We start from the raw sequence: 8,987 nt of genomic DNA on the forward strand, positions 1-8,987 counted from the left end.
GGCGGCCAGACGACAGCTGTTCAGTTACCTCTGACGTGTGAAACGTCTTGGCCGTCTGAGAAAACCCAGATCTCCTCAGACACGTCAGACACGTCGTAGGTACCGCAACATAACATATCGCCGACGAATCGCTTTATCCGGCACCAGAGCGTGCGGCGACGTACCTTCGATTGCGGCAAGCGATCCGCTGTACCAGCCTCCAGCTCTGATGGCCACGAACGTTCTGGCGGTGGTGAACACCACCGCCCCCTGACCGGACAGTCATCGCGTCCGACACGGACCGTTAGTCGCCAATTGACCTGTGGCGTCGACGGCGGCGTCCGCTGCACGTCCGCGGTCGGATCGACCACCACGTCGTCCGCCGACAGCACCAGCGGACGGTTAAATGCGGCGTCGACGATGGCCATTGCGGACCGGAACGCCGGACCCGCGTAGTTGGACAACTGGATTTTTCGGTACACCGGTACCGCAGTCGGCTTTCCGAACAGCTCAACTCCCAGTATATCGGCGTCCGATATGTAGCCTGTCCGCTGATCCGCTCCGGTCACGATGTCTTCGGCTTTCCGGACGTTCGTCCAACGCGGCCGTGCCGAGATATCCAGCACGGGATCCTGTTCGCGGCTGGGCCGCTCTGTTCCGACAATGTTCCGCTCCACGTCCCATTCTCGCGGAAGATAGAATTTCGCGGCCTTCAATTCCGAAAAAACGCGCATCATCTCTAACTTCCCAGCGGAAAGCGGCTGGTTTTCAATCACGTTCATGATGACAGACGATACGATTCAATATAATCAACAAGATATCAAACAGACCACGGCAGTTTTTTTCGAATGGCGGAAAATCACAAATTATAGCTTGTATATTTTATTCAGACAACGGGATTTCTGTTGATTTGCAATAGGCCAGTATAAATATTACTCTTGTAAAATGCAATCGTTTCAAATATAAAAAAATATGTTTTGAAAAAGTGTGAATATTCAACAACAGCTATTAAATGGTTTTAACTTGTGAACTAAAGCAAATTATCTCAGGACTCAAAGATCAGGGCCGTCCCGATGAACAATTTATGGGGGGGTGGTAGACCTATTAACTTGCCGACTCAAAAATTTTTTTCTCGCTTCGCTCGACAACTTTATAGGTATTATTTTGCATTATAATTTATATTAGAATTTTAAAAACATACTATATACAGCTTTATTTAAGGGCCTAATGTAGCGTAAAATGGTTGGCCGTAGTGACTACTGTCACTAGCACCCGGATGGGTGATCACTCTGGTTTCTAGCGACGAATTCTCACCCCACATACACACGTGTTTCTCAACCAACCAACAGTAATCCCCCCCCCCCCCCCACGAAATGCTAATGATCATAGTTCCCGAAAGTTAAAAGTTTAAGACCAATAAAAGAAAAAAAATAGCATTATTTTAGATTCTGAGCGGAATGATTCATTGATTTTATAATGATGTATGTGTTTTTTTTTATTTGTTTATTATTTTTTTTTTTTGTCATCATTTTTTAAGACAGTAAAAATATGCTTAGAATTTCTTCAAAAGTATCTTTTTTGATGGGAATGTGAATCTAGTGGTATTCCGGAGGGTTAAAAGTAAAAAAATCCAAGAAAAACAAAACAATTTAAGGAAAAACGGGAATGTTTATGCAAAATTAGTTTTCGACAAAATCGATCTTGGTTTTTAGTGTAACTTTAAAACAAATTACTGTAGATACATGTATTTTTCACTGAATGTTTATATTAGCACTTTCTTTACATCATAACATTTTGAAAATATTTTGACTTGTTTCGTTTACGGATATTTTCAGTTTCCAATTTTTAAAATATTTTATAATACTAAGAATAAGTCAATAGAATACCTACGGGCTACGGATTACGTGTTGTACAGTCCCTCAATACACTGATAGTAGATATACTCGTCTATTTTTGGAATTTGTTGTATTCGAAATGTCGTTGACGTAATTTTAATCAAATATCAAAAAAATACTATTAAATACTGACGATGCCGAATTGCCAAAAACATTGACCAAGTGCCAAATTTGCCGACTAAATATTTAAAAAAAATCTTGAGTGAGGGGGTGAGACACCCCCCAAGCCCCCCTCAAAGGACGGCCCTGTCAAAGATACCCACAGAAATAATATGTTTTGTATATATATATACACGGGCTACTCACATAGGCCAATTATAATATAAGTAGATGGTTAGCTATCTAAGATATAACGGGCTGAAAACCACGTAGTCAGGGGAGGAGGTCGGATGACGGCCACCGAAAGGTTCTACCATAGATGAGAATACCGGATACCTAATGTTTTCAGCTCTACCGGTGGTTTTATTTGGCTCCACATTTTGTATCTTAGTCCGTTGGCATACAAGCGGCGTTGTAAACTCTAAGTGCCCATTTGCTCTTGTGTAACGTTCGTGGCCGTGATAAACCGCTCGTTTCCAGTCCATAATATCTTAGTCCGTGATATATATAAATGTGTTTGTATCTTATCCAGTGAAAATATTTATAACACGATTTGTCTCGATTTAGATAATAAAATAATAAATGTTCAAACAGTTTGAATGAAGGTAATTATTTTATTTTGTTATTTGACATAATATTTTGTTTAATCATTCATCGTTTGTGATTAACATCCATTTATTCATGTTATGTTTATGAAAATATATGTAAGTGTATTATAATCATATTGAATATTTATGGAGGTACCTACTATTTATAAACAATATTTTTATATTTACCTACGTAATGATAAACACGGGTGTACCATTTAATTGATCAAAAATGGAACTCGTTGCAGAGTTCGTAGTACCTATTAAGACATAAACTAGTGATAAAGATAAAAAAATGAGTTATGAATTACAATTGTAGGTATCATCATTCATCACCAGTAAATTAACACTTAAATGGTTTTTCACATTAGAAAGCTTATATATTATATTTATAACTTGGTGTTAGGAGCTTATTTACTATATGAAGTTTCTACGAAAGAAGGTATGTAAAATAATGTTTTGAAGAAATCTAAATTTAACTTAAGCACGATTTTCAATTAATTATTTGTTTATAAAAACCAGTTATCCTAGTAAATGAACTCATTTTTTCAGTTGATGAACAACCGTGTACCTGATAATGAACACTTAGTTTATTTTCCAATTATCAGCTAATTCAATCATATTTTAATAATAATTATTTTATTTTATTATAATGCCTTTGTAATACAATAATAATCGAAGATAAAACTTTAACATAAATCAAATAATTTTGAGCATAACTAAATACAATTCAATTAAAGTTAATATAATGGTGATTTAGTAAGATGGGTAAGTATAATTGAAATATATTTTAGATTCTGAGTGAAACGATGAATGTATTGATTTTACAATGATGTGTGTTTTTTTATTTATTTATTTATTTTTTTTATTTTTGTGTCTGTCATTACGACATTACAGTTTAAGATTTTAAAATGTAATACATGATTGCTTATAAGATTATCTACATTTGTAAAAAAAGAAATGTCTACCGGTAAGTCAAATTAAATTTTTATGAGCGTTTAAACTTAAAATTTTTACAACATTGGATATTCATACGATTTCTCGTGTATCGATTTTCTTACTTTGTTGTAATTCAAAAACGAATAACTGTAGATACATGAAAATTTCACTGAATGTTTATTTCATCAATTCTTATACTTGATACGCTTTTCGAAATATTTTAACTTGTTTTGAGCAGTATACGGACGATTCCATATTTTAATTTTTTTGTTTTTATATTTTATGAATATCAATAAAGTTTTATCTGTTTTTTTTTATAAGCATTTAAAGATCGAATTTTGACAAAATGTATGCAATTTAAAATTGAATAATTATTTTGTAGTTAAAAATGTATAACATTTCCAACTTTTATATCTAAGGATTCAAAATTTAAAACAAGATTCCACTCAAGTGGTTAATTCCGTTACCAAAAATTTAACAAAATATACATTTACACACTTTATTTTTATAGTCATTTTAAGTTCAAATTTGGACGAAATTACATATTAAAAAACCTAGAATAACTATTTTAGTTAGTTTGTTGTGATTGTATATATTATTCGTGGGTACTTGAAACTTCTAAAGTATACTATTATATATATCTATGACAGTATCACGGATTGTTTAGATTTATAACACGTTATAAGTACTTATTGGATATTGTGATATGATTAATTCTGAATTTATTATAGTTACCTATTATAGGTAAATTTTTTTTAATACCATAGATATATCTGTATATTATGTATATAAGTATATTATGTGCTTTATACCTAGACTGATATACCGTCTCCGCTCAGAATCGTTTTTCTTATACAATGATATTATATCATTGAATTCAAATTTAATACCATCCATTTTACAGTGACCCGCTTGTAACCTACTGTACAGCAGAGCGACATCCACTTGTAAACCTTTTTTTAAATTTGTTTATTACGTATATTTGATACTTAAATGATAAATCGACAATTGTTTATCTCGGTCCCCTTCAATGTTTATTCCTATTTAATCTTTCTTTAAATTTTGAGATGTTTTTACTTAATCCTAATTCGTCACATTGATATAAATAACAATGCATGTGATTTAATAAAATATAAATATACACAGTGACAATTTCTTTATTATTTTATAAGTATTTTTCTTAAAAAGAAAATGAAAGATACGTGTAATTTTAATATTTTGAATTGCTGTTTTTTTCACCATTGTGCTTGTATAATATTATGTACCAACTACCAACTGCCAACTTGATATGTATGCATATTTTTAAATTGAACTCATTTTGTTTTTTTAATTCTATAACCTGGAAGTAAATATTTATCTAAATATTTTGATGTAGCATTTTCGTATATTGAATTAATATTTAATACCTAGTTTTTTATTAAAAATGCATACCCATTTAAAGTTAAAATTAGAGTAGTGGATCCAACACTTCATTCAATTGATATGACATACATTTTCTATCAGATATACTTAAATAAATATACCAAAATGTCGGGTCAAAAATAATACTTAGTAATATAATTAGGTAGGTACCAGTCATATTTTTAGTATTTTCAAATATTATCATATTTTAATCATCAATGTCAGATTTTCACTATTTTTCTAGTTATATATTTAAACCGATATTTTCAGATAATATATACTTTCATCAGTCAATCACATATGTGATGTTAATTGGTATTATGCTCTAAGGTGGTTATAATTTATTAGAGTTGCTCATACATATGTGTTCTGTGTTGTGTTATTTTTGTGCGTCGGGTTAGGTTTATTATTATTATTTTTTTAAAAAGATTTTTTAGGGTTATCTAGAGTCATAGTTAAAAAGTATTGTCAAGTATTCATATCCCTAAATTATAATCCAATACAAAGCAATGGGATTTTGGAGTCAGATTTAAAGGTGTCTCTAAGGAAGACATATAATAAAAACTACATATAAATAAACTTATATTTTATTAATTTTAGTTTTTTATTGAAATTAGTTTGCGTAAACATTATGCTTTCATTTATAACATTATAACACTGAAAATTAAATTAAATTGTATTGATTTTAGTACTTAATTGAAAATGTTTTCATAGTGAACATATTGTTTTCATTAATACTGACGTAAATATTATCATTAATTTATAACATTATGACACTGAAAAATAAATAAAATTAATATAATTAAAAAATGTGTAAGAATTATAATGTATAAAGTGAATACTAAACCTCAATATTAATAACATTGTTACTTGATATTCATACCACATATTACTTGTTATTTTTAAATCTGTAACAATTTATTATTGGAGTTCACTTGTTACATGATGTCATCCACCTTTCATAACGATTGTTACCTCTTTAAATACCCACGAAGTATACTTTACAAAGAGTGCATACCGAGCGGGAAGTGGGTTGTAACAATTCATATACTTCAGACCAATGAATCTAAACTACATCATGACAGTATAAAAGGTACGTCCTGGGAGTTGTGGTAAGTCCAGTCATGATGATATATTTATTGTGAAACGAGTACATAGTAGTGAATTCAACGGTCAAACGTAACTATAAACCTCGTACCTATCACTATATCAGTAAAATATATAGTAGTTTTTTGAATTTTTTTATTTAATAATTTACCGGCTTCAACAACTAAAGTTCATCAACATTTTTTTCATGTATTTAATTTAATAATATTTTAATATTTTTAATAAGTAATTAGTTTGAGTTTGTATTATATGTTAATTAAGTTAGAGTTTGTTAGTTAGAAATTAAATTTCATTTTAAGACGAACTTATTTTATGTTGTGCGGAAGACTAAGAATTGTGCGTAAAGGTTTGTATATGGGACATTCCTCGAATATGTGTGTGTAATAATATATATATTGCGAATTGTGATTTGAGTTTGACATGTATTGTATATTGCTGGATAATATTTGCTCATCAGAAAGGAATGTGTAGCAAAAGTGTGTCGGATTCTTCTTCTGATGATAGCAATATCTTGACGTAGGTTGAGGTCCAGAGGTGTATAGAATTATTTCTCTGAATTGCTGACAAATTTACGTTTATTCGTAGGTGATATGGAGTTCCAGTAGCGTTACAATGACAAGATAGCCGTTTTTTTATTATATTTTTGCACATTAATTTGTGATAATATCGTCATAACAACTTAACAACATGTAAGTAATAGAACAATATATACATCCACAGTAGGAAATGTTTAATTGTTTATAGTATCTAAGTTATTAAAAAACCGTATAAAATAGATACCTAATATGCTCTTATAGTCGTACCAGTAGCGCTGATCACCCAACGTATCTATGACATGTGTCATTGTAGATTTTTAGATGGAAGGGGCACTGTAGGTTACTGCAGGGAACCTCACTGTAAATCTAGAATTTACCTTAAAACGTACAAATAAATTATTAAACATTGCATTGTATATAGGTGCTTTGATTGCATCGGATTATTAAATTTAAAAAGTGGGCTGTTGGGAGGCCCCTTGATGTACGATGTCATACTATTATTTTAAACATTTCGGCGTCACTCGCTCTTACCCTAGCCACTTATATTGTTACAAAGCAAATAATAAAAAATAGAGTGATTGATGCAATAATATTATATATTGAACATTCTCTTATTAATCAATTTGTAACTATTATTAATGTTACAAGTTGATGAGTTAAAATTATTGCTTCAGGTCAATGGCAATGACCACGTTGCAGTGACTTATACGTAACAATATAAAATACCCAGTGTAATGCTGATGGTGTAGACTTACATCCAGTGACTGAAAAATCTTTCAGCCATTTGTGTTTTTTTTTTTTTTGTCTAACAAACAAAAGCCTTTTGTTTTTGCTAACCACCAGTCACACCGTTTCCAAACAATAATATATTATAGTGGTGCGTAAACGTAGTGCTACTTATTTAAGCCCAACGGACCGATTTGATCAATGTGAACATGAGGTTAATTTATATTTATATAAAGTTGGTTCCGACGTCAAGTGAATGATGAATTGATGAACAGATAGGTCAATGTTTTAAAGTCGATCTGAAAGGAAACTAAAAACTGCATGTATATGTGTAAAGGAAGTAAATTACAATATTATGCGTGCTTACTTAAGAACACTAACATCTGACAAGTGACAGTCGCGTTCGCATTTTCACAGTTTGGAGACTTGCGTTGCATGCTCTCTGCAGTTGATAAACATATCAAAAACTGTTTACTAGTAAAACAGTTTTTAATGAAAAAATAAATGCCAACAGTTCTATATTAATGTAGGTATTAAATACAATTTCCGTGCACAAAATTCACGTTTAACATTTCAGTACCTATTTGATAGTTTCAGTGACTTCTCCAAATTTAGAAAAAAAAAACAATTCACATAATTTTTCCCATAGTTTGTGCTTTATTGGGCTAAAATTAATTTCAAATTTTAACTATTTTTATAGATGGTTATCTTCTTCTTATAGTTTATGATGTTAGTTTATATAATATGCTTATATAACCATGTATGACATAATGGAACAAATCACAGATAAGAAAAAAAATTGTAAAGATAGTCCCATTCTAATTATTTTTATATTACTCTATAATCGTTACTTTTTCTAAAATCCATTAATCGTTTTTTGTGTGTTGCCATTTTAGATTCTGAGTGGAACGATGAATGTATTGATTTTACGATGATGTGTGTTTTTTTTTTATTTATTTTTTGAACTGTTTAGAGACATTTTCATTTTCCATTTTGTTTTAGTTTTTTTTCTAAAAATATCAATAAAATTTTATTTGTTGGATAAAAAAGCTTGAAATTTTAATAGAAGGCTCCTAGTTTATTTTTTCAAAGGCAGATGAAAAATATTAAAAATTGTTAGTCACAGTTTTTTTTTTAAAAGCATTTAAAGTTAAAAAAAAATAGGCGGGTAAGTCGTGGATGTCGCTCTGCTGTACAGTAGGTTACAAGTGGGTTACTGTAATGGATGGAATTAAATTTGAATCCAATGATATTATATCATTGTATACGAAAAACGATTCTGAACGGAGATGATTTGTCAGTCTAGGATATATTATTTTTAAAGAAAAACTTATGGAGAACCTTGTACCAAATTTTAAAAACTTAGTTATAAAGAAAAAATTTTTACGATTTTTCAACCACTAAATTACTTGCAAATTTTCGCAATTTTGACATATTTCGTATAAATTTGAACTTTAAATGCTTATAAATAAAAATTGTGACAATGTATATAATTCCTTTTATTTTGCAACTGCTATTGTAAAAATATGTTAGGAGCCTTGTATTAAATTTCCAAATCTTAGAATTAAAAAGAAAAACTTTTATGAATTTCTGTCTAAGATAATTTGAACATTGCCGTAATTTTTACGTATTTAGTCAAAATTTGAACTTTAAATGCTTATAAATAAAAATTGTGACAATGTATTCCTTTTATTTTGCAACTGCTATTGTAAAAATAT

The sequence above is a fragment of the Acyrthosiphon pisum genome, chromosome A2 (assembly GCF_005508785.2).
Source record: "Acyrthosiphon pisum isolate AL4f chromosome A2, pea_aphid_22Mar2018_4r6ur, whole genome shotgun sequence".
Lineage (NCBI taxonomy): Eukaryota > Metazoa > Arthropoda > Insecta > Hemiptera > Aphididae > Acyrthosiphon > Acyrthosiphon pisum.